This window comes from Tamandua tetradactyla, chromosome 3, assembly GCF_023851605.1.
Source record: "Tamandua tetradactyla isolate mTamTet1 chromosome 3, mTamTet1.pri, whole genome shotgun sequence".
NCBI classification, from domain to species: Eukaryota; Metazoa; Chordata; class Mammalia; order Pilosa; family Myrmecophagidae; genus Tamandua; species Tamandua tetradactyla.
In genome coordinates, this window is record NC_135329.1 from 74,632,087 (window position 1) to 74,659,805 (window position 27,719).

Below are 27,719 nucleotides of genomic sequence, written 5' to 3' on the forward strand. Positions count from 1 at the left end.
AAATATCCTAAATCAGGATGGAACAGCACTAGAAACACCACATGGACTAATAAATCAGCACCTTCCTGACTTGAATGGCAAAAGAGCTGAGATGCCATATTCAGCAAAATAGAACTACCTATAAGATAACAGTATATGTTGACAAAACATGAATGAAGCAGGTGACCTTTACTCAATTTTAATGAATCTTGTGCCTATTTTCTTTTTCTTCATTATTTTTTCTGTTTTCCTCTGGACCATTGCCATTTATTTGTCTCCTTAAGCTCTAAAGTCCAAGCTCCCTTTTTTCTCTTTGAAATTGTCTTGGAAAAAATTTCCTCCAGATCCTTATGTATGCACCTGTAATAAAACTCACCTACACATTGAAGAGACTCACTTCTCTGCTTGACACTAAATACAGCAGTCACAACAATTGAAAGTCATGATTTTATGGTATCAGGAAAAACAGCAGATAAAACTAGGTTATTCTTATTATGCAGCTTTAAGACAGAATAAAGTTATGAAATATGTAACAACATGAATGGACATTATGCTGAGTGAGATTAGCTAAAAACAAAAGGACAAATACCGTACAGTCTCACTGATATCAACTGACATTAGTGAATAAACTTGGACTATTTCATTGGTAACAGAGACCACCAGGAGACAGAAATAGGGTAAGATATTGGGTAATTGGAGCTGAAGAGATACAGATTGTGCAACAGGATTGAATATAAAAACTCAGAAATGAACAGCTCAATACTACCTAACTATAATACAATTATGTTAAAACATTGAATGAAGCTGCACGTGAGAATGATAGAGGGAGGAGGGTTGGGGGCATAAATAAAATCAGAAAGAAAGATAGATGTTAAATATTGAGATGGTATAATCTAGGAATGCCTAAGTGTATAATAATAGTGGCTAAATGTACAAATTTTAAAAATGTTTTCACATGAGGAAGAACAAAGGTATGTCATTACTGCAGGGTGCTGAAAATAGATGGTAATTAATATTTTGAAATCTCACCTTATGTGTGAGACTAAAGCAACAAAATGTTTATTTGGTACAAAATTTATATTTGACTAGTGCATTTCCTAATATAACTTATGTAGATAGTTTGAACACCGTAAGTACTTGGAATCTCAGGTAGGACATGAGATTTTGTTGGTTGTTCCAGAATGATGCCCCAATGAAACCCAGAGTGATTTAATCAGTGAGTGGAAAAGCATTTGCAAAGCCCTCTTCAGGGAATGGTGAGAGTGGGGTGAAATTCAACTTCCCCAAGTTGAATTCTTTTTTTTTTTTGAACTAGTACAAATGTATTTAATAATCACAAGATGCTAATAGGGTGATAGCTGGGAAAAACTATGCCTATAACAAACCATGGACTACAGTTAACAATGATATTTTAATATTCTTTTTTTATTTTTATTTTTATTAATTAACAGAAAAAAGAAATTAACCCAACATTTAGAAATCATACGATTTTACATATGCAATCAGTAATTCTTAACATCATCACATAGATGCATCATCATCGTTTCTTAGTACATTTGCATCGGTTTAGAAGAACTAGCAACACAACAGAAAAAGATATAGAATGTTAATATAGAGAAAAAATAAAAGTAATAATAATAGTAAAAAAACAAAACAAAACAAAACAAACCTATAGCTCAGATGCAGCTTCATTCAGTGTTTTAACATGATTACTTTACAATTAGGTATTATTGTGCTGTCTATTTTTGAGTTTTTGTATCTACTCCTGTTGCACAGTCTGTATCCCTTCAGCTCCAATCACCCATTATCTTACCCTGTTTCTAACTCCTGCTGGACTCTGTCATCAATGACATATTCCAAGTTTATTCTCGAATGTCGGTTCACATCAGTGGGACCATACAGTATTTGTCCTTTAGTTTTTGGCTAGACTCACTCAGGATAATGTTCTCTAGGTCCATCCATGTTTCTACATGCTTCATAAGTTTATTCTGTCTTAAAGCTGCATAATATTCCATCGTATGTATATACCACAGTTTGTTTAGCCACTCATCTGTTGATGGGCATTTTGGCTGTTTCCATCTCTTTGCAATTGTAAATAATGCTGCTATAAACATTGGTGTGCAAATGTCCGTTTGTGTCTTTGTGCTTAAGTCCTTTGAGGAGATACCCAGCAATGGTATTGCTGGGTTGTATGGCAATTCTATATTCAGCTTTTTGAGAAACCGCCAAACTGCCTTCCACAGTGGTTGCATCATTTGACATTCCCACCAACGGTGGATAAGTGTGCCTCTTTCTCCGCATCCTCTCCAGCACTTGTCATTTTCTGTTTTGTTGATAATGGCCACTCTGGTGGGTGTGAGATGATATCTCATTGTGGTTTTGATTTGCATTTCTCTAATGGCCAGGGACATTGAGCATCTCTTCATGTGCCTTTTGGCCATTTGTATTTCTTCTTCTGATAGGTGTCTGTTCAAGTCTTTTTCCCATTTTGTAATTGGGTTGGCTGTCCTTTTGTTGTTGAGTTGAACAATCTCTTTATAAATTCTGGATACTAGACCTTTATCTGTTATGTCATTTCCAAATATTGTCTCCCATTGTGTAGGCTGTCTTTCTCCTTTCTTGATGAAGTTCTTTGATGCACAAAAGTGTTTAATTTTGAGGAGCTCCCATTTATTTATTTCCTTCTTCAGTGCTCTTGTTTTAGGTTTAAGGTCCATAAAACCACCTCCAATTGTAAGTTTCATAAGATATCTCCCTACATTTTCCTCTAACTGTTTTATGGTCTTAGACCTAATGTTTAGATCTTTGATCCATTTTGAGTTAACTTTTGTATAGGGTGTGAGATATGGGTCTTCGTTCATTCTTTTGCATATGGATATCCAGTTCTCTAGGCACCATTTATTGAAGAGACTGTTCTGTCCCAGGTGAGTTGGCTTGACTGCCTTATCAAAGATCAAATGTCCATAGATGAGAGGGTCTATATCTGAGCACTCTATTCGATTCCATTGGTCGATATATCTATCTTGATGCAAATACCATGCTGTTTTGAACACTGTGGCTTCATAATATGCCTTAAAGTCCGGCAGCGTGAGACCTCCACCTTCGGTTTTTTTCCTCAAGATACTTTTAGCTATTTGGGGCACCCTGCCCTTCCATATAAATTTGCTTATTGGTTTTTCTATTTCTGAAAAATAAGTTGTTGGGATTTTGATTGGTATTGCATTGAATCTTTTTTTTTTTTTTTTTTTTTTTTTTAAAGAGAGAGGGAGGAAGGGAAGGAAAGACAGAGAAGGAAGGAAGGATGGAAGGAAGAAAGGGAGGAAGAAAGGGAAACATCTTTAAACATTTTCTTGTTTTATTATATTTTGTTTGTTTGTTTGTTTTTTACATGGGCTGGGGCCGGGAATCGAACCGGGGTCCTCCGGCATGGCAGGCAAGCACTCTTGCCCGCTGAGCCACCGCGGCCCGCCCTGCATTGAATCTTTAGATCAATTTAGGTAAGATTGACATCTTAACTATATTTAGTCTTCCAATCCATGAACATGGTATGCCCTTCCATCTATTTAGGTCTTCTGTGATTTCTTTTAACAGTTTTTTGTAGTTTTCTTTGTATGGGTTTTTTTTGTCTCTTTAGTTAAATTTATTCCTAGGTATTTTATTCTTTTAGTTGCAATTGTAAATGGGATTCGTTTCTTGATTTCCCCCTCCGCTTGTTCATTGCTAGTGTATAGAAATGCTACAGATTTTTGAATGCTGATCTTGTAACCTGCTACTTTGCTGTACTCATTTATTAGCTCTAGTAGTTTTGTTGTGGATTTTTCCGGGTTTTCGACATATAGTATCATATCGTCTGCAAACAGTGATAGTTTTACTTCTTCCTTTCCAATTTTGATGCCTTGTATTTCTTTTTCTTGTCTAATTGCTCTGGCTAGAACCTCCAACACAATGTTGAATAATAGTGGTGATAGTGGACATCCTTGTCTTGTTCCTGATCTTAGGGGGAACGTTATCAATTTTTCCCCATTGAGGATGATATTAGCTGTGGGTTTTTCATATATTCCCTCTATCATTTTAAGGAAGTTCCCTTGTGTTCCTATCTTTTGAAGTGTTTTCAACAGGAAAGGGTGTTGAACCTTGTCAAATGGCTTCTCTGCATCAATTGAGATGATCATGTGATTTTTCTGCTTTGATTTGTTGATATGGTGTATTACACTAATTGATTTTCTTATGTTGAACCATCCTTGCATACCTGGGATGAATCCTACTTGGTCATGATGTATAATTCTTTTAATGTGTTGTTGAATACGATTTGCGGGAATTTTATTGAGGATTTTTGCATCTATATTCATTAGAGATATTGGCCTGTAGCTTTCTTTTTTTGTAATATCTTTGCCTGGTTTGGTGTGAGGGTGATGTTGGCTTCATAGAATGAATTAGGTAGTTTTCCCTCCATTTCGATTTTTTTGAAGAGTTTGAGGAGAGTTGGTACTAATTCTTTCTGGAATGTTTGATAGAATTCACATGTGAAGCCGTCTGGTCCTGAACTTTTATTTTTAGGAAGCTTTTGAATGATTGATTCAATTTCTTTACTTGCGATTGGTTTGTTGAGGTCATCTATTTCTTCTTGAGTCAAAGTTGGATGTTCATGTCTTTCCAGGAATCCGTCCATTTCATCTAAATTGTTGTATTTATTAGTGTAAAGTTGTTCATAGTATCCTGTTATTACCTACTTTAGTTCTGTGAGGTCAGTAGTTATGTCTCCTCTTCCATTTCTGATCTTATTTATTTGCATCCTCTCTCTTCTTCTTTTTGTGAGTCTTGCTAAGGATCCATCAATATTATTGATTTTCTCATAGAACCAACTTCTGGCCTTATTGATTTTCTCTATTGTTTTCAATTTCATTTATTTCTACTCTAATCTTTGTTATTTCTTTCCTTTTGCTTGCTTTGGGATTCGTTTGCTGTTCTTTCTCCAGTTCTTCCAAGTGGACAGATAATTCCTGCATTTTTGCCTTTTCTTCTTTTCTGATATAGGCATTTAGGGCAATAAATTCCCCTCTTAGCACTGCCTTTGCTGCGTCCCATAAGTTTTGATATGTTGTGTTTTCATTTACATTCGCCTCGAGGTATTTACTAATTTCTCTTGCAATTTCTTCTTTGACCCTCTCGTTGTTTAAGAGTGTGTTGTTGAGAGGAGATCCAAGATGGCGTCTTAGTAAGGTACATGCGTCTTAGTTCCTCCGACTCTAAATCAACTAATAGGTGAACAGAAACAGTACAGAACAGCTCCCGGGGCTACAGCAGGGAATGGACACACAGCGTAACCCAGTCTGGGCTGGTTAGTCTGACTGCGAAACTCGGCTGCGGTGAGTGAGATCCCTGAGTGGTGGGTGATTTCCCGAGCAGCCGCAGCTGCGGCGGTCCGAGCTAATCCCTCCCTCCTTCCCGGGCTGGCTGAGAGATGCGGAGAGACAAGCTTCCCAGCCAAGGCGGCCGGCGCCACACTTTTGTGGGCGGCTTCGAGTCTCGGCTTCGAGTCCGCGACTACAAGTCTCGGATCAGAGGGCTATTCAAAGTCTGGGCTGGCAAGTCTGACTGCGAGACTTGGCTGCGGCGAGACCCCCGAGCGGCTGCAGCTGCGGCGGTCCGAGCTAATCCCTCCCTCCTTCCCAGGCTGGCTGAGAGACTTGGAGAGACAAGCTTCCTAGCCAAGGCGGCTGGCGCCACACTTTTGCGGGCGGCTTCGAGTCTCGGCTTCGAGTCCGCAGCTACGAGTCTCGGATCAGAGGGCTATCCAAAGTCTGGGCTGGCAAGTCTGACTGCGACTCTTGGCTGCGGCAAGACCCCCGAGCAGCGCGCGATTTGCTGAGCAGCCGCAGCTGCGGCGGTCCGAGCTAATCCCTCCCTCCTTCCCGGGCCGGCTGAGAGTATCGGAGAAGCAAGTTTCCCAAGTCGAGGCAGGCAGCGCCCTTCTTTTGCGGGCGGCTTCAAGTCTCGGCTTTGAGTCCGCGGCTAGGATTCTCAGATCAGAGGGCTATCCAAAGTCTGGGCTGGCTAGACTGACTGCGAGACTCGGTTGCGGTGAGACCCCCGAGCGGCGCGCGATTTCCCGATCAGCGGCAGCTGCGGTGGTCCGAGCTACTCCCTCCCTCCTTTCCGGGACGGCTGAGAGTATTGGAGAAGCAAGTTTCCCAAGCCGAGGCAGGCGGCACCCCTCTTTTGCGGGCGGCTTCGAGTCTCTGCTTCGAGTCCGCGGATACGAGTCTCGGGTAGGAGGGCTATCCAAGCCGCGGTAGCCCCCCCCACGGGAGGCTTCCTGGTCCGGTGGGGAATCCCCCAGGCCCGCTGCGGTCCGCAACCAGCCACAAGGTCCCCTCAAGCCGCGGCAGCTGACGCCCCCACCACACGCGGCCCCTGAACCAATGGAGAGAATTGGATCCGAAATCCCCAGGCCACGGAGATCGGTGACTGGGGGAGACCCATTCCAAACACTTGAGACAAACGTGTGCCACATGCGCCACCTACTGGGCAAATTAAGAAAAACAGATCCCAGAGATCTCACAGAAAAATCTTACAACCTTGCTGGATCCAACACCCAGAGAAATCTGAATAAATGCCCAGACGCCAGCAGCAGAAGATAACTGTCCACGCTCAAAAGATTGAGAATATGGCTCAGTCAAAGGAACAAACCAATAGCTCAAATGAGACAGAAGACCTGAGACAACTAATGCTGAATATACGAACAGAAATGGAAAATCTCTTCAAAAATGAAATCGATAAATTGAGGGAGGACATGAAGAGGATATGGGCTGAACATAAAGAAGAAATAGAAAAACTGAAAAAACAAATCGCAGAACTTATGGAAGTGAAGGATAAAGTAGCAAACATAGAAAAAATAATGGATAGCTACAATGATAGATTTAAAGAGACAGAAGATAGAATTAGTGATTTGGAAGATGGAACATCTGAATTCCAAAAAGAAACAGAAACTATAGGGAAAAGAATGGAAAAATTTGAACAGGGTATCAGGGAACTCAAGGACAATATGAATCGCACAAATATACGTGTTGTGGGTGTCCCAGAAGGAGAAGAGAAGGGAAAAGGAGGAGAAAAACTAATGGAAGAAATTATCACTGAAAATTTCCCAACTCTTATGAAAGACCTAAATTTGCAGATCCAAGAAGTGCAGCACACCCCAAAGAGAATAGACCCAAATAGGCGTTCTCCAAGACACTTACTAGTTAGAATGTCAGAGGTCAAAGAGAAAGAGAGGATCTTGAAAGCAGCAAGAGAAAAACAATCTGTCACATACAAGGGAAACCCAATAAGACTATGTGTAGATTTCTCAACAGAAACCATGGAAGTGAGAAGACAGTGGGATGATATATTTAAAATACTAAAAGAGAAAAACTGCCAACCAAGACTCCTATATCCAGCAAAATTATCCTTAAAAATGAGGGAGAAATTAAAACATTCTCAGACAAAAAGTCACTGAAAGAATTTGTGACCAAGAGACCAGCTCTGCAAGAAATACTAAAGGGAGCACTAGAGTCAGACACAAAAAGACAGAAGAGAGAGATATGGAAAAGAGTGTAGAAAGAAGGAAAATCAGATATGATATATATAATACAAAATGCAAAATGTTAGAGGAAAATATTATCCAAACAGTAATAACACTAAATGTCAATGGACTGAATTCCCCAATCAAAAGACATAGATTGGCAGAATGGATTAAAAAACAGGATCCTTCGATATGCTGTCTACAGGAAACACATCTTAGACCCAAAGATAAACATAGGTTGAAAGTGAAAGGTTGGGAAAAGATATTTCATGCAAATAACAACCAGAAAAGAGCAGGAGTGGCTATACTAATATCCAACAAATTAGACTTCAAATGTAAAACAGTTAAAAGAGACAAAGAAGGACACTATATACTAATAAAAGGAACAATTAAACAAGAAGACATAACAATCATAAATATTTACACACCGAACCAGAATGCCCCAAAATACGTGAGGAATACACTGCAAACACTGAAAAGGGAAATAGACTCATATACCATAATAGTTGGAGACTTCAACTCACCACTCTCATCAATGGACAGAACATCTAGACAGAGGATCAACAAAGAAATAGAGAATCTGAATATTACTATAAATGAACTAGACTTAATAGACATTTATAGGACATTACATCCCACAACAGCAGGATACACCTTTTTCTCAAGTGCTCATGGATCATTCTCAAAGATAGACCATATGCTGGGTCACAAAGCAAGTCTTAACAAATTTAAAAAGATTGAAATCTTACACAACACTTTCTCGGACCATAAAGGAATGATGTTGGAACTCAATAATAGGCATAGTGCCAGAAAATTCACAAATACGTGGAGGCTCAACAACACACTCCTAAACAACGAGTGGGTCAAAGAAGAAATTGCTAGAGAAATTAGCAAATACCTCGAGGTGAATGAAAATGAAAACACAACATATCAAAACTTATGGGATGCAGCAAAGGCAGTGCTAAGAGGGAAATTTATTGCTCTAAATGCCTATATCAGAAAAGAAGAAAAGGCAAAAATTCAGGAATTAACTATCCATTTGGAAGAACTGGAGAAAGAACAGCAAGCTAACCCCAAAGCAAGCAAAAGGAAAGAAATAACAAAGATTAGAGCACAAATAAATGAAATTGAAAACATGGAAACAATAGAGAAAATCAATAAGGCCAGAAGTTGGTTCTATGAGAAAATCAATAAGATTGATGGGCCCTTAGCAAGATTGACAAAAAGAAGAAGAGAGAGGATGCAAATAAATAAGATCAGAAATGGAAGAGGAGACATAACTACTGACCTCACAGAACTAAAGTAGGTAATAACAGGATACTATGAACAACTTTACGCTAATAAATACAACAATTTAGAGGAAATGGACGGGTTCCTGGAAAGACATGAACAACCAACTTTGACTCAAGAAGAGATAGATGACCTCAACAAACCAATCACAAGTAAAGAAATTGAAGCAGTCATTCAAAAGCTTTCTAAAAAGAAAAGTCGGGCGGGCCGCGGTGGCTCAGCGGGCAAAGTGCTTGCCTGCTATGCCGGAGGACCTCGGTTCGATCCCCAGCCCCAGCCCATGTAACAAAAACGGAGAAACAGAATACAATAAAACAAGAAAATGTTTAAAAAATGTTTCCCTTTCTTCCTTCCTTCTATCCTTCCTTCCTTCTCTCTGTCTTTCCTTTAAAAAAAAAAAAAAAAAAAAAAAAAAAATAAAAAGAAAAGTCCAGGACCAGACGGCTTCACATGTGAATTCTATCAAACATTCCAGAAAGAATTAGTACCAACTCTCCTCAAACTCTTCAAAAAAATCAAAGTGGAGGGAAAACTACCTAATTCATTCTATGACGCCAACATTACCCTCATACCAAAACCAGGCAAAGATATTACAAGAAAAGAAAACTACAGGCCGATCTCTCTAATGAATATAGATGCAAAAATCCTCAATAAAATTCTAGCAAATCGTATCCAACAACACATTAAAAGAATTATTCATCATGACCAAGTAGGATTCATCCCAGGTATGCAAGGATGGTTCGACATAAGAAAATCAATTAATGTAATACACCATATCAACAAATCAAAGCAGAAAAATCACATGATCATCTCAATTGATGCAGAGAAGGCATTTGACAAGATTCAACATCCTTTCCTGTCGAAAACACTTCAAAGGATAGGAATACAAGGGAACTTCCTTAAAATGATAGAGGGAATATATGAAAAACCCACAGCTAATATCATCCTTAATGGGGAAAAATTGAAAACGTTCCCCCTAAGATCAGGAACAAGACAAGGATGTCCACTATCACCACTATTATTCAACATTGTGTTGGAGGTTCTAGCCAGAGCAATTAGACAAGAAAAAGAAATACAAGGCATCAAAATTGGAAAGGAAGAAGTAAAACTATCACTGTTTGCAGACGATATGATAATATACGTCGAAAACCCGGAAAAATCCACAACAAAACTACTAGAGCTAATAAATGAGTACAGCAAAGTAGCAGGTTACAAGATCAACATTCAAAAATCTGTAGCATTTCTATACACTAGCAATGAACAAGCGGAGGGGGAAATCAAGAAACGAATCCCATTTACAATTGCAACTAAAAGAATAAAATACCTAGAAATAAATTTAACTAAAGAGACAAAAAACCTATATAAAGAAAACTACAAAAAACTGCTAAAAGAAATCACAGAAGACTTAAACAGATGGAAGGGCATACCGTGTTCATGGATTGGAAGACTAAATATAGTTAAGATGTCAATCCTACCTAAATTGATTTACAGATTCAATATAATAACAATCAAAATCCCAACAACTTATTTTTCAGAAATAGAAAAACCAATAAGCAAATTTATCTGGAAGGGCAGGGTACCCCAAATTGCTAAAAACATCTTGAGGAAAAAAAACGAAGCTGGAGGTCTCGTGCTGCCTGACTTTAAGGCATATTATGAAGCCACAGTGGTCAAAACAGCATGGTATTTGCATCAAGATAGATATATCGACCAATGGAATCGAATAGAGTGCTCAGATATAGACCCTCTCTTCTATGGACATTTGATCTTTGATAAGGCAGTCAAGCCAACTCACCTGGGACAGAACAGTCTCTTCAATAAATGGTGCCTAGAGAACTGGATATCCATATGCAAAAGAATGAACGAAGACCCATATCTCACACCCTACACAAAAGTTAACTCAAAATGGGTCAAAGATCTAAACATTAGGTCTAAGACCATAGAACAGTTAGAGGAAAATGTAGGGAGATATCTTATGAATCTTACAATTGGAGGCGGTTTTATGGACCTTACACCTAAAGCAAGAGCACCGAAGAAGGAAATAAATAAATGGGAACTCCTCAAAATTAAACACTTTTGTGCATCAAAGAACTTCATCAAGAAAGTAGAAAGACAGCCTACACAATGGGAATCAATATTTGGAAACGACATATCAGATAAAGGTCTAGTATCCAGAATTTATAATGAGATTGTTCAACTCAACAACAAAAAGATAGCCAACCCAATTACAAAATGGGAAAAAGACTTGAATAGACAACTCTCAGAGGAGGAAATACAAATGGCCAAAAGACACATGAAGAGATGCTCAATGTCCCTGGCCATTAGAGAAATGCAAATCAAAACCACAATGAGATATCATCTCACACCCACCAGAATGGCCATTATCAAACAAAACAGAAAATGACAAGTGCTGGAGAGGATGCGGTGAAAGAGGCACACTTATCCACTGTTGGTGGGAATGTCAAATGGTGCAACCACTGTGGAAAGCAGTTTGGCGGTTCCTCAAAAAGCTGAATATAGAATTGCCATATGACCCAGCAATACCATTGCTGGGAATCTACTCAAAGGAATTAAGGGCAAAAACTCAAACAGACATTTGCACACCAATGTTTATAGCAGCGTTATTTACAATTGCAAAGAGATGGAAACAGCCAAAATGTCCATCAACAGACGAGTGGCTAAACAAACTGTGGTATATACATACGATGGAATATTATGCAGCGTTAAGACAGGATAAACTTATGAAGCATGTAATAACATGGATGGACCTAGAAAACATTATGCTGAGTGAGTCTAGCCAAAAACTAAAAGACAAATACTGTATGGTCCCAATGATGTGAATCGACACTCGAGAATAAACTTGGAATATGTCATTGGTAACAGAGTTCAGCAGGAGTTAGAAGCAGGGTAAGATAATGGGTAATTGGAGCTGATGGAATACAGACTGTGCAATACGACTAGATACAAAAACTCAAAAATGGACAGCACAATAATACCTAATTGTAAAGTAATCATGTTAAAATACTGAACGAAGCTGCATCCGAGCTATAGGTTCTTGTTTTGTTTTGTTTTGTTTGTTTTGTTCTTATTATTATTACTTTTATTTTTTTCTCTATATTAACATTATATATTTTTTTCTGTTATACTGCTAGTTCTTCTAAACCGATGCAAATGTACTAAGAAACGATGATCATGCATCTATGTGATGATGTTAAGAATTACTGATTGCATATGTAGAATAGTATGATGTCTAAAAAAAAAAAAATGGTCAGCACAATACTGCCTAATTGTAATGTAATTATGTTGGAACGCTGAATGAAACTGCATCTGATCTATAGTTTTTTTTTGTTTTTTTTTCTTTCTCTTATATATTTTTGTACTTTTTATTTTTATTTGTGTTTTCTCTGTGTTATCACTTTATTTCTTTTTCTGGTGTCGTGCTATTTCTTTCTCTAAATCGATGTATATGTACTGAGAAATGATGACCATACACCTATGTGATGATATTAAGAATTACTGATTGCATATGTAGAATGGATTGATTTCTAATGTTGTGTTAGTTAATTTTTTTTAATTAATAAAAAAAAAAAGAGTGTGTTGTTGAGCCTCCATGTATTTGTGAATTTTCTGGCACTCTTCTCATTATTGATTTCCAACGTCATTCCTTTATGATCTGAGAAAGTGTTGTTAATGATTTCAATCTTTTTAAATTTGTTAAGACTTGCTTTGTGACCTAGCATATGGTCTATCTTTGAGAATGATCCATGAGCACTTGAGAAAAAGGTGTATCCTGCTATTGTGGAATGTAATGTCCTATAAATGTCTGTTAAGTCTAGCTCATTTATTGTAATATTCAGATTTTCTATTTCTTTATTGATCCTCTGTCTAGATGTTCTGTCCATTGATGAGAGTGGTGAATTGAAGTCTCCAACTATTATGGTATTTGTGTCTATTTCCCTTTTCAGTGTTTGCAGTGTATTCCTCATGTATTTTTGGGCATTCTGGTTCAGTGCATAAATATTTATGATTGTTATGTCTTCTTGTTTAATTGTTCCTTTTATTAGTAGATAGTGTCCTTCTTTGTCTCTTTCAATTGTTTTACATTTGAAGTCTAATTTGTTGGATATTAGTATAGCCACTCCTGCTCTTTTCTGGTTGTTATTTGCATGAAATATCTTTTCCCAACCTTTCGCTTTCAACCTATGTTTATCTTTGGGTCTAAGGTATGTTTCCTGTAGACAGCATATGGAAGGATCCTGTTTTTTAATCCATTCTGCCAGTCTATGTCTTTTGATTGGGGAATTCAATCCATTAACATTTAGTGTTATTACTGTTTGGATAATATTTTCCTCTAACATTTTGCCTTTTGTATTATATATATCATATCTGACTTTCCTTCTTTCTACACTCTTCTCCATACCTCTCTCTTCTGCCTTTTCATATCTGAGTCTAGTGCTCCCTTTAGTATTTCTTGCAGAGCTGGTCTCTTGGTCACAAATTCTCTCAGTGAATTTTTGTCTGAGAATATTTTAATTTCTCCCTCATTTTTGAAGGACAACTTTGCTGGATATAGGAGTCTTGGTTGGCAGTTTTTCTCTTTTAGTAATTTAAATATATCATCCCACTCTCTTCTAGGTTCCATGGTTTCTGCTGAGAAATCTGCACATAGTCTTATTGGGTTTCCCTTGTATGTGATGGATTATTTTTCTCTTGCTGCTTTCAAGATCCTCTCTTTCTCTTTGACCTCTGACATTTTAACTAGTAAGTGTCTTGGAGAACGCCTATTTGGGTCTATTCTCTTTGGGTTGCGCTGCACTTCTTGGATCTGTAATTTTAGGTCTTTCATAAGAGTTGGAAATTTTTCAGTGATAATTTCTTCCTTAGTTTTTCTCCTCCTTTTCCCTTCTCTTCTCCTTCTGGGACACCCACAACACGTATATTTGTGTGGTTCATATTGTCCTTGAGTTCCCTGATACCCTGTTCAAATTTTTCCGTTCTTTTCCCGATAGTTTCTGTTTCTTTTTGGAATTCAGACGTTCCATCCTCCAAATCACTAATTCTATCTTCTGTCTCTTTAAATCTATCATTGTAGGTATCCATTGTTTTTTCCATCTTTTCTACTTCATCCTTCATTTCCATAAATTCTGTGATTTGTTTTTTTCAGTTTTTCTATTTCTTCTTTTTGTTCAGCCCATATCTTCTTCATGTCCTTCTTCAATTTATCGATTTCGTTTTTGAAGAGGTTTTCCATTTCTGTTCGTATATTCAGCATTAGTTGTCTCAACTCCTGTATCTCATTTGAACTATTGGTTTGTTCCTTTGACTGGGCCATATTTTCAATTTTCTGAGCATGATCCATTATTCTGCTGGCATCTGAGCATTTAGTCAGATTTCCCTGGGTGTTGGACCCAACAGGTTGAAAGATTTTCTGTGAAATCTCTGGGTTCTGTTTTTCTTATCCTGCCCAGTAGGTGGCGCTCGTGGCACACGTTTGTCTGCAGGTCCCACCAGTAAAAGATGCTGTGGGTCTTTTAACTTTGGAAAACTCTCGCCGTGGGAGAGGTTCACCAGCCGAAGCGGCTTGGAAGGGTGCCAGCCGTCCCGGGGGTCCAAACGCGTGGAGGGTCGCTGGCCGCCGCAGCCCATGAGCGCGCCCGTCCGAATTTCCTAGACAGCCTGGGGTGCCAAATGTGGTGGGAGGGCACTGGCTGCTGCAACCCAGGAGAGTGCACCGTTCCCAGCCGGACCGGGGAGTCATGTGTTTGGAAGGGGCCTCCCCGGTCACCGTTTTCCACAGCCTGGGAATTTCCACTCTAATTCTCTCAGTTGGTCCAGGGGGCTGTGCGTGGTGGGGGCACCAGCCACCGCGGCTTGAGGGGACTGCCTGCCCAATTCTGTCAGCTGGCCCAGGAAGGAGGAAGGGAGGGACTCCGGCCGCTTGCTCCCCTGCCCGGGAAGCCCACGCCCCTTGGCAATCTCACCGGAGCGGGTTCTCTCAGCCAGTCAGCCATTCCTGGATGGGGTATGCTATCTTTTTCATCTCTGTTGTGGCTCCGGGAGCTGTTCTGTATCATTTCTACTCCCCTAGTAGCTGTTCTGGAGGAGGAACTAAGATCCGCACATCTTACTAAGCCGCCATCTTCCAAAGAAAACTTTTAATACCAAAGCACAATGAACTTTTCCTCTGGGAGTTGGTGGGGGCACTGCTTCAGCATCTGAGGTGAGGGGAGGGAGTGGCAGTGCTCATGCCCTTTTGGGTTGGGAAGGTCCAGGGGTGACCTTAATATTCTTTTATCAGACTGCACGTGGCCCAAGTACTCCACGAGTTATGGGCACCTGGTCCGTGGGTCCCACAGTCCCAAAGTTGAATTCTTGATATTCTCACAAGCAGTCTGGACAACCAAAGCTATAGGCAGTTCCTCCAGTTTTGTGGTTTGTTCATATGAAACTTAACCCCACAAAGGATAGGTCAATTCTACTTAAAATTTAGGCCTAAGAGTCACCCCCAAGAGAGCCTTTTTTGTTGCTCAGATGTGACCTCTCTCTCCAGCCAACACAACAAGCAATCTCACCACCCTCCCCCTGTCTATGTGGGACATGACTCCCATGGGTGTAGATCTTACTGGCAACATGGGAGAGAAATCCTAGAATGAGCTAAGACTCAGCATCAAGGGATTGAGAAAACCTTCTCAACCAAAAGGGGGAAGAGTGAAATGAGACAAAGTGGCAATGGCTGAGAGATTCCAAACAGAGTTGAGAGGTTATCCTGGAGGTTATTTTTATGCATTAAGTAGATATCACCTTGTTATTCAAGATGTAATGGAGAGGCTGGAGGGAACTGCCTGAAAATGTAGAGCTGTGTTCCAGTAGCCATGTTTCCTGATGATGATTGTATCATGATATAGCTTTCACAATGTGACAGTGTGATTGTGAAAACCTTGTGTCTTATGCTCCTTTTATCTACCTTGTCAACAGATGAGAGAAACATATGGAATAAAAATAAATAATAGGGGGAACAAATGTTAAAATAAATTTAGTTTGAAATGCTAATGAAAGTGAGCAGTAAGGGGTATGGCATGTACAATCTTTTTTTTCTGTTTTCATTTATTTCTTTTTCTGTTGTCTTTTTGTTTCTTTTTCTGAGTTGATGCAAATGTTCTAAGAAATGATGAGTATGCAACTAAGTGATATATTGTGAATTACTGATTATATATGTTAATGTGTTAGTTTGTTAAATTTTTTTAATTAATAAATTTTAAAAACTAAGTTATTCTTTACAAAAGTTATAAAAATTCTCTGTATGTTTATATTGAAACAGGTTCTCACTAAAAATATATCAGCAGCTTTCTTTAGGGTATGAATTGGAAAATAAATAATTTATGTGGAGAATAGCTTTTTAAGTTCTGGTAAGATGAAGCTATTTGTCTAAGATATAATAAAGCAACTCTCAATTTGAAAGAATCTCCTTTAGCCACTAAGTTTATATTCTCCTAATCTTTAAACCTAATATATAAACTCTTTTTGTGTATATATTTATTTTCACAAAATGCTTCCAACTTTATATATGATTTTTTAAATTACATAAATTGTGTTAAATTATTTTCCCTCATTCTAAGTAGAATCTGTTTTATATAGGCTGTGTGTGTATCAGATTTCTTCAAATAAGAAGATTCTTTTTTTAAAGAAAGAAAAGTGGAGGACTCTAATAAAATTCTGAATGAAATAGCAAAAAAGGTGAACCATCATTGCAGCACTTACCAACTTCAAAGAGTGTCAAGGTTCCCAGATGAAGTTGGCCTGCTTTCTAAAGGAAAGCAACTACATTGCAATACAAAAAGATGCATCATTTTCGTAGTGTACAAACCTTCAAGGTACTGCTGCAGTTGTACCTCTTGTATACATATTTATCTGTGTATAAATTTACAGTTAACACAGTGGTTATCTAATAGTTCTAAATTCATTAAAAATTTTTTAAAGCCTTTCAATAAAACAGTACATTGCAGTGCATTTTTATTTTAAAAATTTAATTCTTATGTATTGTATTAACATATATGTAATATGCTCAATAGAATGATGTTTGATTTAAATATAGTATGCATTAAAATGTTTGAGGATAAATTTCTTGTGATTGGAGAATAAAATCAGCATTTCCAGTCAACTTCAAGCAGATAGGCAGGAGCAATTTAAAACCACATATTCCTTAAATTGACTCTATAAGTACACACTTGCAGTGAACACAGTCCCAATTTTGGTGATACCTTATGCATATTTATTCTCCAGATTTGTGTTTCCAATGGTTTCTTCTGCTTGACACATCTGCCAAAACAATTATTCCAGGTTCCTCATACAATGCATTATGCTGTCTTCAAAGATATCTGTTATTTTGAAGATATAAGCAAATGTAGTTCCAGTTATCCAAGTACATACTTCCTCCCTTAAGTGAGGTTTGAATAAGCTTAGTTAAGTTTCCTTGTCAATTTCCAATTTGGCCTCTGCTGAAACTTTTGCAATCCTTTAGCACATTCTGCATTGAGAAAGTGGTCTTTCTAAGTACTTTGTTAATTTGGGCATCTGCCCTAGAATCACTTGAAACACAAAGCAGTTTAGTAATGCCATTGCCAATCTGAAGATAGTAATGGAGAAAGCCATTAAATAGGATGACTTTAGAGGCTGTCCATCAGTATTGCATATCTCACAAGATACTCATCCTTTTATCTATGTGACATCAGATGTAAGAAATCTAAACTATCTTAAAACATGTTTGCAGCATTTGAACTCATCCATTTGTAGGACAGTTCTTGTTCTCTTCAATTCTAGCTTTGCAGCTTTACTATCTTGAGCAATTGCAACTGACATCTTGCAGCAACTGGAGAATGAAGAGGGGCCTAAGTAGAAGAACAATATACCTTCTTTACCTTTTTCTACATTCTTTTGACATATGTAGTTTGTAATGTAACTGTTAGGAAAACCAGTTTGCACTGAGATGTGGAGACTGATGATTGGAGGTGGGAAGTTTATTGAGAAGTGCCTCAGTAGAGACGTTGTGAAGAATAGACTTCAGCCCACTCCTGGGAATGTTGTACAGCATTATATATACTGTGTAATGTGGGGCAAGGAAGAGTTAGTATGGCTGATGGCTTATATTATGATTGGCAGAGATTTAGGGTAAGGAGAAGTGACATTTTTGGATAGGTAGTGGGGCTTACTTATGGGCATTTATGGGCCAATAGAGGAACCATATGTTTGTTTGCCCACCCATGGGAAGAATTGGTGGGTTAATTCTGGCACATAGGCTATGGTTTGCTTGATCAGTCACATATATAATGGATGAAGGTTGATATATGGGAAAATAAGCCACAGCTGGTTAGTCATTGCCGACCTTGTGAGGGGGGATCTCTATAAGTAACCATCATTGCAGTTGATTTTTGAACAATATGGGTCACAAACATCCAAGAAGTGAGGCTGCAGTCTGCCTATAAAATATTTAGCAGTATCAGTCAGGGACTGCCTATCAGCTGCACCAAATTAAAATGTTTCAGTGTTTGTAAATAGTGGCTATGCAATTATTCCTGATAAAATAATTTGAATACAGGAAGTGAAAGTAAACAAGGTTTCTCCAAGAATAATCCAGCATTATGGAGAGAATATCCAGTGCCATAAATGGGAGCTGTGTCTTGTCAAAGATGGATTTATTAAGGTTGAAACAAAATGACAGTAGACAATAGATGAAAACCAAATGAAGAAATAAGGTTCTGTCATTATGCTAATGACCAGAGTAAATATAATGCCAGTACTATTGCTTCAATTTAACAACTAACAGATAAATAACCCAATTAAATATGGGCAAAATACTTGAATAGATATCTCTCCACAGAAGATATACAAATGGTCAGAAAGTATATGAAGGTCAACATTAGTAGCCATCAGGGAAGTGCAAATCAAAAACAAATTATATACCACTTTTATCCATTAGAATGGCTACTATTATATATATATATATATACATACATACATATATATATATATATTTGCATGGGCAGGCACCAGGAATTGAACCCTGGTCTCCAATGCAACAGGTGAGAACTCTACCTTCTGAGCCACTGTGGCCTGTAGAATGGCTTCTATTAAAAAAGAGAAAATAAAAAAGAGTTAGAAAGGATACAGAGAAATAGGAACAGTCACTCATTGCTGATGGCAATGTAAAATGATGTAGCTATGGTGGAAGATAGATTGGCAGTTCTTCAGAAAGCTAAACATAGAACTACCATTTGGCCAAGTAATCCAACTAATAATGGTATATGCCCCAAAGAATTGAAAGCATAAGGTTGGAACAGATGTTTCCACACTAATGGCTGAAAACTACCCAAATGTAATGAAAGGCATGAAGTTACACTTCCAAGATGCTCAACAGAATCCAAACAGTATAAACCCAAATATACTTATGTTGCAGCAGTTGACATAATTTCTTCCTCAGACTGAACTATTTCAATTTTCTTATCTTCAATTTCACTGATTTATGCTTCTTCCAGCTTTAACCTTCTGTTGAACTCTTAAAATTAATTTTAACTCTGTTACTGTGTCCTTCAACAGTAGTTCTTTATCATAATTTACATCTCTACACTGATGTTCTCTTTGTGTTTATTCTTTTCCTGAATTTCTTTAGCTCTTTGAGCATAGTTAGGATATTTTAACTGATATGGGTAAAAATATATGACAATACTAATATGTGTTTCTTGTTTTGTAACTCGTTTTTACTTCCTACATGATCTAAAAAGGCAAGTGCATAAAATGTATTGCTAAAGCAGGGTGCATTGATTCAAAATATAAACACATAATTTGTGATAATAGTTACATAAATGTGGGGACACAGAAGGTTATAGGAAAATAACTTGTACATATCACTTAAGTTGATATCAAAGCAAGCAAGGTTGTTACAGAATTGAGATGTTAAAGTTAAACCCCATTATAACTAAAAAGAAAATATCAGAGACTATGTAAGCTCATAGGGACAGAAATTAGAGTACAGAATGCCAGGGGCAGGGACTAGAGGGAATGGGAAGTTACTGAATAATGGGTGTAAGGATTCAATTTGAAGAGATGGGAAGGTTTTAGTAATGGAAGATGGTGAGGGTACCACAACAAAGCAAGTGGAGTAATCCATTGAAAGGTAATCTTTTTAGTGATTGAGATGGTAAAATTTATATTGTGTATGTGCTCCACAATTAAAAAAACACAAATAAGAAATCATTGACAATAAAATGCAATTATTATCCTTGATGGGATCTAGTAAGGGAAGAGAAAAGGCTAAAGGGACATTGTTGGGACATGAGATAAAATTTAATATAAACTATTAGAAATATAACAATTTTAAATTTCTTGAACTTGATAGCTGCTAGTAAGGTGGTTATATAAGTGAATATCCTTGTTCTTAGGAAATGCACATGGCAGTATCAAGTGTTCAAGGATTATATTGTATATGGTCTAGATTCAAGTGTTCAGAGAATGGATAGATGGATGGATGGATGGATGGATAGATAGACGGATATGCTGCAGGAAATTGTGAAAAGTTAGAATTGGTGAATTTGGATATCTGGGGGATAGGGTAATTGTCATGTTCTCTGTATCAGGATTTATTATTTTTGTAAGTATCCTGTAAGTTTATGCACAGCTCAAAATAAAAAGTAAAAGAGCAAAACAAAACAAAAAAATGTATAGGATTCATATTTGGAATGAAGGAAATGTTTTGGTAATGGGCACTAGTTACACTGGCACACAGTGTGAATATAATTTACAGCACTCAAAAAACATTTTTGGCTCAGTCAGCGAGCTTCTGTGGGGTGGGTGGGGCTGCAAGCCTGTGCAACTATTCGCCTTTCCAGGAACAGCACATGTGTCTGGGCTGGGGCAGTCTAGAGGCGAGGTATGTTGCTGGCCCTGCATGATGGGAGCCTCTTTGGCAGCTGTTTCTCCCGAAGTTGAACAGTGCCTTGCTCTACAGATACCCTCTGGGTTTGACTGCTGCTCTAGTGTTCAAAATCCTTGCCTCTATTCCTAGTGAGGTCGCTGCCTGCAGCCCACTTAGGATAGTGGCAATGGCTGATGTACTGAACATTGGTAAAAAGCTCTATGAGGGTAAAACAAGAGAAGTCTATGAATTATTAGCTAGTCTGGGACAAGTCTTCCTGCAGTCTAAGGGTCAGCTTATGACAAGAAGTACAGTTAAAAGAATCATTTGGAAAGAAAATCTGCCATCTCAAATAAAATTCCCAGTTGTATTTTTCAGCTCTTACAGGAAATAGGTATCAGAATTTCTTTCCCTAGACAATGTGGGGAGGCATCATTCATTGTACACCAATGTGAAATTATTCCAATTGAATGAGTTTCTAGAGGAATAGCAACTGTTTCTTTTCTCAAAAGAAACATGGCATTAAAGAAAGATATGAGTTTTACCCACCTAAAGTGAAGATGTTCTTCAAGTATGATAACAATAATGATCCTCAGTGTTCTGATGATCAGTTAATTGCTGCAAAATTTTGATTTGCTGGACTTGTTATAGACCAAGCTGAAGTTGATATCATGAGTCATGCTATATAGGCAATTTTTGAAATATTCGAAAAGTCCTGGATGCCTCAGAACTGTACACCGGTTGATACAAAGATTGAATTTGGTGTTTATATAAGCACCAAAGAAATTGTACTTGCTGATGTTACTGATAATGATTCCTGGAGACTCTGGTCATCAAGAGATTGAATCCAACAGAAAGACAAACACTCATATCATGACTTCAAAGAAGTAACACCTGAAAGACTCCACATGGCAAAGAAAAAATTCTAGGGAGTTGCAGAGAGAGTAGAATTGTTTCTGAAATCAGAAAGTCAATGCAGTGTTGTAGTATCAATGGACTCAATTTTTGATCTTGATCACTGTAAAAAAATCAAGAATGTGGAAATTTTTACATTCTGTGTGAACTTTTGGGTAATCTCTGCCCATAAAGGACCAGTTGAAACTCTAAGGATTAAAGCTGATTATGAAGGGGATGGTATTCCTGCTGTATCTGTTGCAGTAGCAAGCAAAAGCAATGGTTTAGGGCCAGTGATGTCCTGTCACTCTGCATATCCAGTTATCAGCTTCCCTCCCCTTGCACCAGACTTGGGGGCACAGAAGGTATAGTTTTCTCTGACTTGGCTGTGATCTTGGCTGTTTAATCATACTTTCTCCAGAAGGTTCAGCTCAGTTTGCTGATCAGATATTTGGATTAAACAATCATTTGGAATGGATTAAAATGCAAGCAAGCAAGCATATTAAACACATGGATTTCCTTGAAGCAGGCTGACAGGAAAACTAGAGATTGTAGTTTATAAGAGCATTTTGCATTTTTTAGCAGAAACACTACAAATTTCTAAATTTAACTGCAGGGAAAAAAGCAAGATCATTCTAAATCAAATAGAAAACAAAATTTACTGAATAAATTTTTAAAAAATATTTTTATTGGCAAAACATAACTGCATATACACATGAACATTCTTTATATTTGAACATTCCATTTTTGGTATATAATTGATAACTCACAATATCATCCCATAGTTGTATATTCATCACTGTGAACATTTCTTAGAACATTTGCATCACTGTAGAAAAAGAAATAAAAAGAAAAAAGAAAAAATGAATGCATACCACACCTCTTAACCCTTCCTCTCATTGGCCACTGGCATTTCCATCTACCCAATATATTTTAACCTTTGTTCCCCCTATTTTTTTCTATACCTCTTACCAATCCCTTTTACTGATAACTAGTATTTCAATCTACTAAATTTATTTTATTTTTTCCACTTATTATTTATTTATAAAAAATAGTTTTGAAAGTAATTAAAAGGGGCAATGTCAGTTTGTAAATATGGTAACAGAATAAAATTTTTAAAAAGTCCATGGAACTATACAAATAATGAACCATAAGATCATGATGTGCTATAGTTAATAATACAATTATAATGATGTACCATCATCAATTTTAACAAATATTCCACACCAATGCCAGGCATTAATAATAGAGTTGTACATGGGAATCTTGTATTTAATGCATAATTGTTCTTTAAACCAACAATTTCTCTAATGAAGAAGAGAAAAGAATCTTTGGTTGAGGAAATTGGGTGCTGGTGTTATATTGGTAAACTTGTGGTGATGGATGAGGGCACTGGTTAACATTGGGACACCTGATGAGTAATAGGGACACTACTATAATATGTGGGAATTTTTTATATGAATTTTAAAATCTCCAGGTTATGAATGGAGGCATTAATATAATATTGTAAATATCTGATGTGTTATCAAGGCCTTTGTATAATGTTGGGAAACCTCTGATGAAACATGTTAAGGTCCTAACCTCAGTCATGTGAATTTGAGCTCATTTGAAAATAAAATCTTCTTTTAACAATTGAAAACTATTGCTTTTTATTTCTTTGTTTTGTATATATATATATTATACTATACAATAAAAAGTTAAAAAAAAAGAAAGTGAAAGGATGGAAAAAGATGTTCCATGCAAGCTTTAACCAAAGGAAAACAAGAATAGCTATAGGAACATCAGACAAAACAGAATTTAAATGTAAAAAACATCATCAGAGACAAAGAAGGACACTATATATTAATAAAAGGGACAATTCACCAAGAAGAAATAACAATCATATATGTCTATGCTCCCAATCAGGGACCTCCAAAGTACATGAGAAAGATATTGACAAAACTGAAGGGAGCAATAGACATTTCAAAAATAGTAGGAGGCTTCAAGACACCATTTCCTCTATAGACAGAACAACAAGACAGAGCATCATAAAGGAATAGAGAACTTAAATAATTTGATAAATGGGTTAGGCCTAACAGACATATATAGATCATTACATCCCCAAATGCCAGGACATACATACTTTTCTAGTGCTCATAGAACAGTATCCAGGATAGATCATATGCTGTGGCACAAAATCTTTAAAAATTAGAACCACTGAAATTATTCAAACTACTTTCTCTAATCAAAATGAAATGAAGCTGGAAATTAATAATGAATGAAGGACTTCCAGGAAGATAATGAATAGAGAAGCTTGAGATTAGCCCTGCTCCATGGAAATGTTAGAGATGGGACAGGAGGGTGACTGAGGTGGCAATTTGGGAGTGAGGCTGACCTGGGAGAGCCTTTTGCATTACATGGGGCAGCCCTGGTTGCAGAGGCTGAGGCAGAAAGTTGGAGACTGATGCAGAGTTGGAGACTGATGCCCACAGGAGTGCACAGATGGGAGCCAGGAACTAGGAAGTAAGCCAGACCACATTCCTTGGGCATGCTACCCTCACCAGCACAACCCCATGGCCAGTGACACACCCCATACCCCAAGCACCTGAATCCTATCACCCATTCCCATTCCCTGTGCTCCAGGTGCCTCCACCCCACAAGCCCCCAGTGCACCTACCCACCTCAAACCCCCACTCCAAGTGCAGCCAAACCCACCTTTCCTGCATCACCTCCAAGCACTACCTCCCACTCCCTATTCCCTGCTGGCTGTTTCCAGTGCATAAAGGTTGCAGGCACTAACCTTCATACCTAGGCTTTACTACCCCCTGCCCATTGTGTCCCACAGCCTCATCCTGCCCCCCAAGCTCTGCACATCAGCTTTTACCACTCCTATGCCCATGCATGTGCACAGGCCCCAAATCACATCATTTAGCTTTTGGAAGCACAGTTGACAGCAGTCCTACAACCACAGATGCACATGCACCTCAGTCACATTTTCAAGCTCTGAGAAAGTGCCCCCAACCCATGAAAGTATAATGATGATCTGCTGCCACAGCCCTACACATATGCAAAAAGGGTCCCTTTCCTTAGTCCAGTGGAACCAGGTTCAGGCCCCTAAGACCAGTGCACCCACACAGCTTCATACTCCCTGACTCCTGGATGCTCACATTCACAAGCATCAGCATAAAATCCTTAACCTGTGCTTATAATTGTCCTGAAACAAATCACCACACTTAGTGCCCCACCCCATATCCTGCTCCCTGCTGTACAACCATCCCACAAACACAAGCCCTTGGACTACTAAAAGAAGTCAATTCCCAAAGTAAATAAATCAAGATATTTACATGCCATGAATACAGCAGATGATCAATAAACATATCACAATGCAGTCAGACATGTCCTGCCTAATGACCAAATTAAAACACCAGAAGAGACACAGATGTTAGAGCAACTAATTAAAGATGTTCATACAACTCTACTTAATAAAATAAAGGGGATAGCAAATGACATGAAAGAGGTCAACAGGACAGTGGAAGAGCATAAAGAGAATTTGAAAGAATAAGTAGAAAAATAACAGATATCACAGACATTAAAGGCTCTGTTGACCAAATGAAAAATATACTTGTGCTGGTTTGAAAGAATGTATGTCCCCTAGAAAAGCCATGTTTAATAAAAATTCCATTTCATAAAAGCAGAATAATCCCTATTCAATACTGTATGTTTGAAACTGCAATCAGATCACCTCCCAGGAGATGTGATTTAATCAAGAGTGGTTGTTAAGCTGGATTAGGTGATGACATGTCTCCGCCCATTTTGTTGGGCCTTAAGAAGTTTCTGGAGTCCTATAAAAGAAGAAATATTTTGGAGAATGAAGGAGATTCAGAGACAGCATAGAATGCTGCAGCACCACGAAGCAGAGAGTCCACGAGCTATCAACCTTTGGAGATGAAGAAGAAAAATGCCTCCCAGGGAGCTTTGTGAAACTGGAAGCCAGGAGAGAAAGCTAGCAGGTGACACCATGTTCACCATGTGTCTTCTCAGATGAGAAAGAAACCCTGAACTTCATCGGTCTTCTTGAACCAAGGTATCTTTCTCTGGGTGCATTTGATTGGAAATTTCTATAGACTTTTTGTAATTGGGAACATTTTCTCAGCCTTAGAACTGTAAACTAGCCATTATTTTTTTTAAAAGCCATTCCATTTCTGGTATATTGCATTCCAGCAGCTAGCAAACTAAAACAATACTAAAAGCAAAACAACACGAAATTTGAAGGGACAGAGGAAAGAATAAGTGATACAGAGGGCAAAATAATTGACTTTGAAGACTCAAAAGAGCAAATGGCAAAAAAGATTGAAAAAATTGAATTGGATCTCAGGGAAATTATAGACAAAACAAAGTGCACAAATATAAGAATCATTGGTGCCCCAGAAGGAGAAGAGAGAAGTAGAGGGCTAGAAAGAGTAGTTGAGGATTTAATGGGGGAAAATTAACCAACCCTCATAAAGGACATAAACATAAAAGTCAAAGAAGCCCAACGAACACCAAACAGAATAAATTCAAATAGGCCTTCCCCAAGGCATATACTAATCAGTCTTTCAACTGTTGAAGAGAAGCAAAAAATTATAAAAGCAGTAAGAGAAAAGCAATCAACTGCATACAAGGGAAACAAAATAAGACTGAGTTGAGACTACTCAACTGGCATCCTGGAGGTACGAAGGCAGTGGAAGGATATATTCAAGATACTGAAAGAGAAAGATTTCCAGCCAAGAATTTTGTACCCAGTTCAAATTATCCTTCAAAATTGAGGGAGAGGTTAAAGTTTTCACAGACAAAGAAGTGCTGAAAGAATTTGTCAACATGAGACCGACCCTACAAGAAATACTAAAAGGATTTCTGCTGACTGAAAAAGAAGAGACAGGAGAGGAATTCTGGAAGAGGGCACAGAATTGAAGAGTGCCATTAAGGGTAATTTAAGCATACAAAGAGAAAGATAGAAAATGAAAAATATATAAGATGGTGGAATCAAGAAACACTTTTTTGGTAATAATTTCAAATGTTAATGGACTAAACTTACCAATTAAAAGATACAGATTGGCAGAATGGATAAGTAATATAATACATCTATATGCTGCTTACAAGAAACTCATCTTAGACACGAGGATACAAATGGATTGAAAGCAAAAGGATGGTAAAAGGTTTTCCACACAAGTTGTAGTCAAAAGAAAGCAGGATTAGCTATACTAATATAGGACAAAATAAACTTTAAAAGTAAAGACATCATAAGAGACAGAGAAAGACACTATATACCAATTAAAGGGTCAATTCACCACAAAGATATACCAACCATAAATGTTTATGCCCCCAATCAAGGAGTTCCAAAGTACACAAGACAGACGTTGGCAGAACTGAAGGGAGCAATAGATTTTTCAACATAATAGTAGGAGACTTCAATACACCACTCTCCTCTATAGATAGAACAAGCAGACAGATGATCAACAGGGAAAGAGAGAAGTTAAATAACTTGATACATGAATTAGGCCTAACAGACATATATAGGTCATTGCATCCCAAAGCACAAGAATATGCATTCTTCTCCAGTGCACGTGGAACATTCTCCAAGATAGATCATATGCTAGGGCACAAAACAGATCTTCATAAATTTAGAAATATTGGAATTATTCAAAGCACTTTCTCTGATCACAATGGGATGAATCTGGATCTCAAAAACCACCAAAGAATGAGAACATTCACAAATATATGAGGATTAAATAATATACTTTTAAACAATCAATATGTTAAAGAAGAAATTGCTAGTGAAATCAGCAGCTATCTGGGGATGAAGGAAAATGAGAATACAACTTATCAGAACTTATGGGAGTCAGCAAAGGCTGTTCTGAGAGGGAAATCTATTGCCCAAAATGCCTGTATTAAAAAAGAAGAAAGAGCAAAATTCAAGGACTTAACAGCATGCCTGGGGGAACTTGAGAAACAACTGCAAATTAAGCCCAAAGCAAATAGAAGAAGGTAAATAACAAAGATTGAAGAAGAGATAAATGAATGTGAAAACTAAGGAACAATAGAAAGAATCAATAAAACCAAAAGTTGGTTCTT

At 37.8% G+C, this 27,719-nt stretch overlaps 1 long non-coding RNA gene and 1 pseudogene across 3 annotated transcripts in view; one reads left to right on the plus strand and one right to left on the minus strand.

Moving 5' to 3' along the window:
* The window catches only part of LOC143676738 (bifunctional phosphoribosylaminoimidazole carboxylase/phosphoribosylaminoimidazole succinocarboxamide synthetase-like), a 34,594-nt pseudogene extending 12,403 nt beyond the window's left edge, over positions 1-22,191 (plus strand).
* The window catches only part of LOC143677383 (uncharacterized), a 166,973-nt gene that overhangs the window by 55,722 nt on the left and 83,532 nt on the right, over positions 1-27,719 (minus strand). The gene's annotated exons all lie outside the window — the stretch shown is intronic.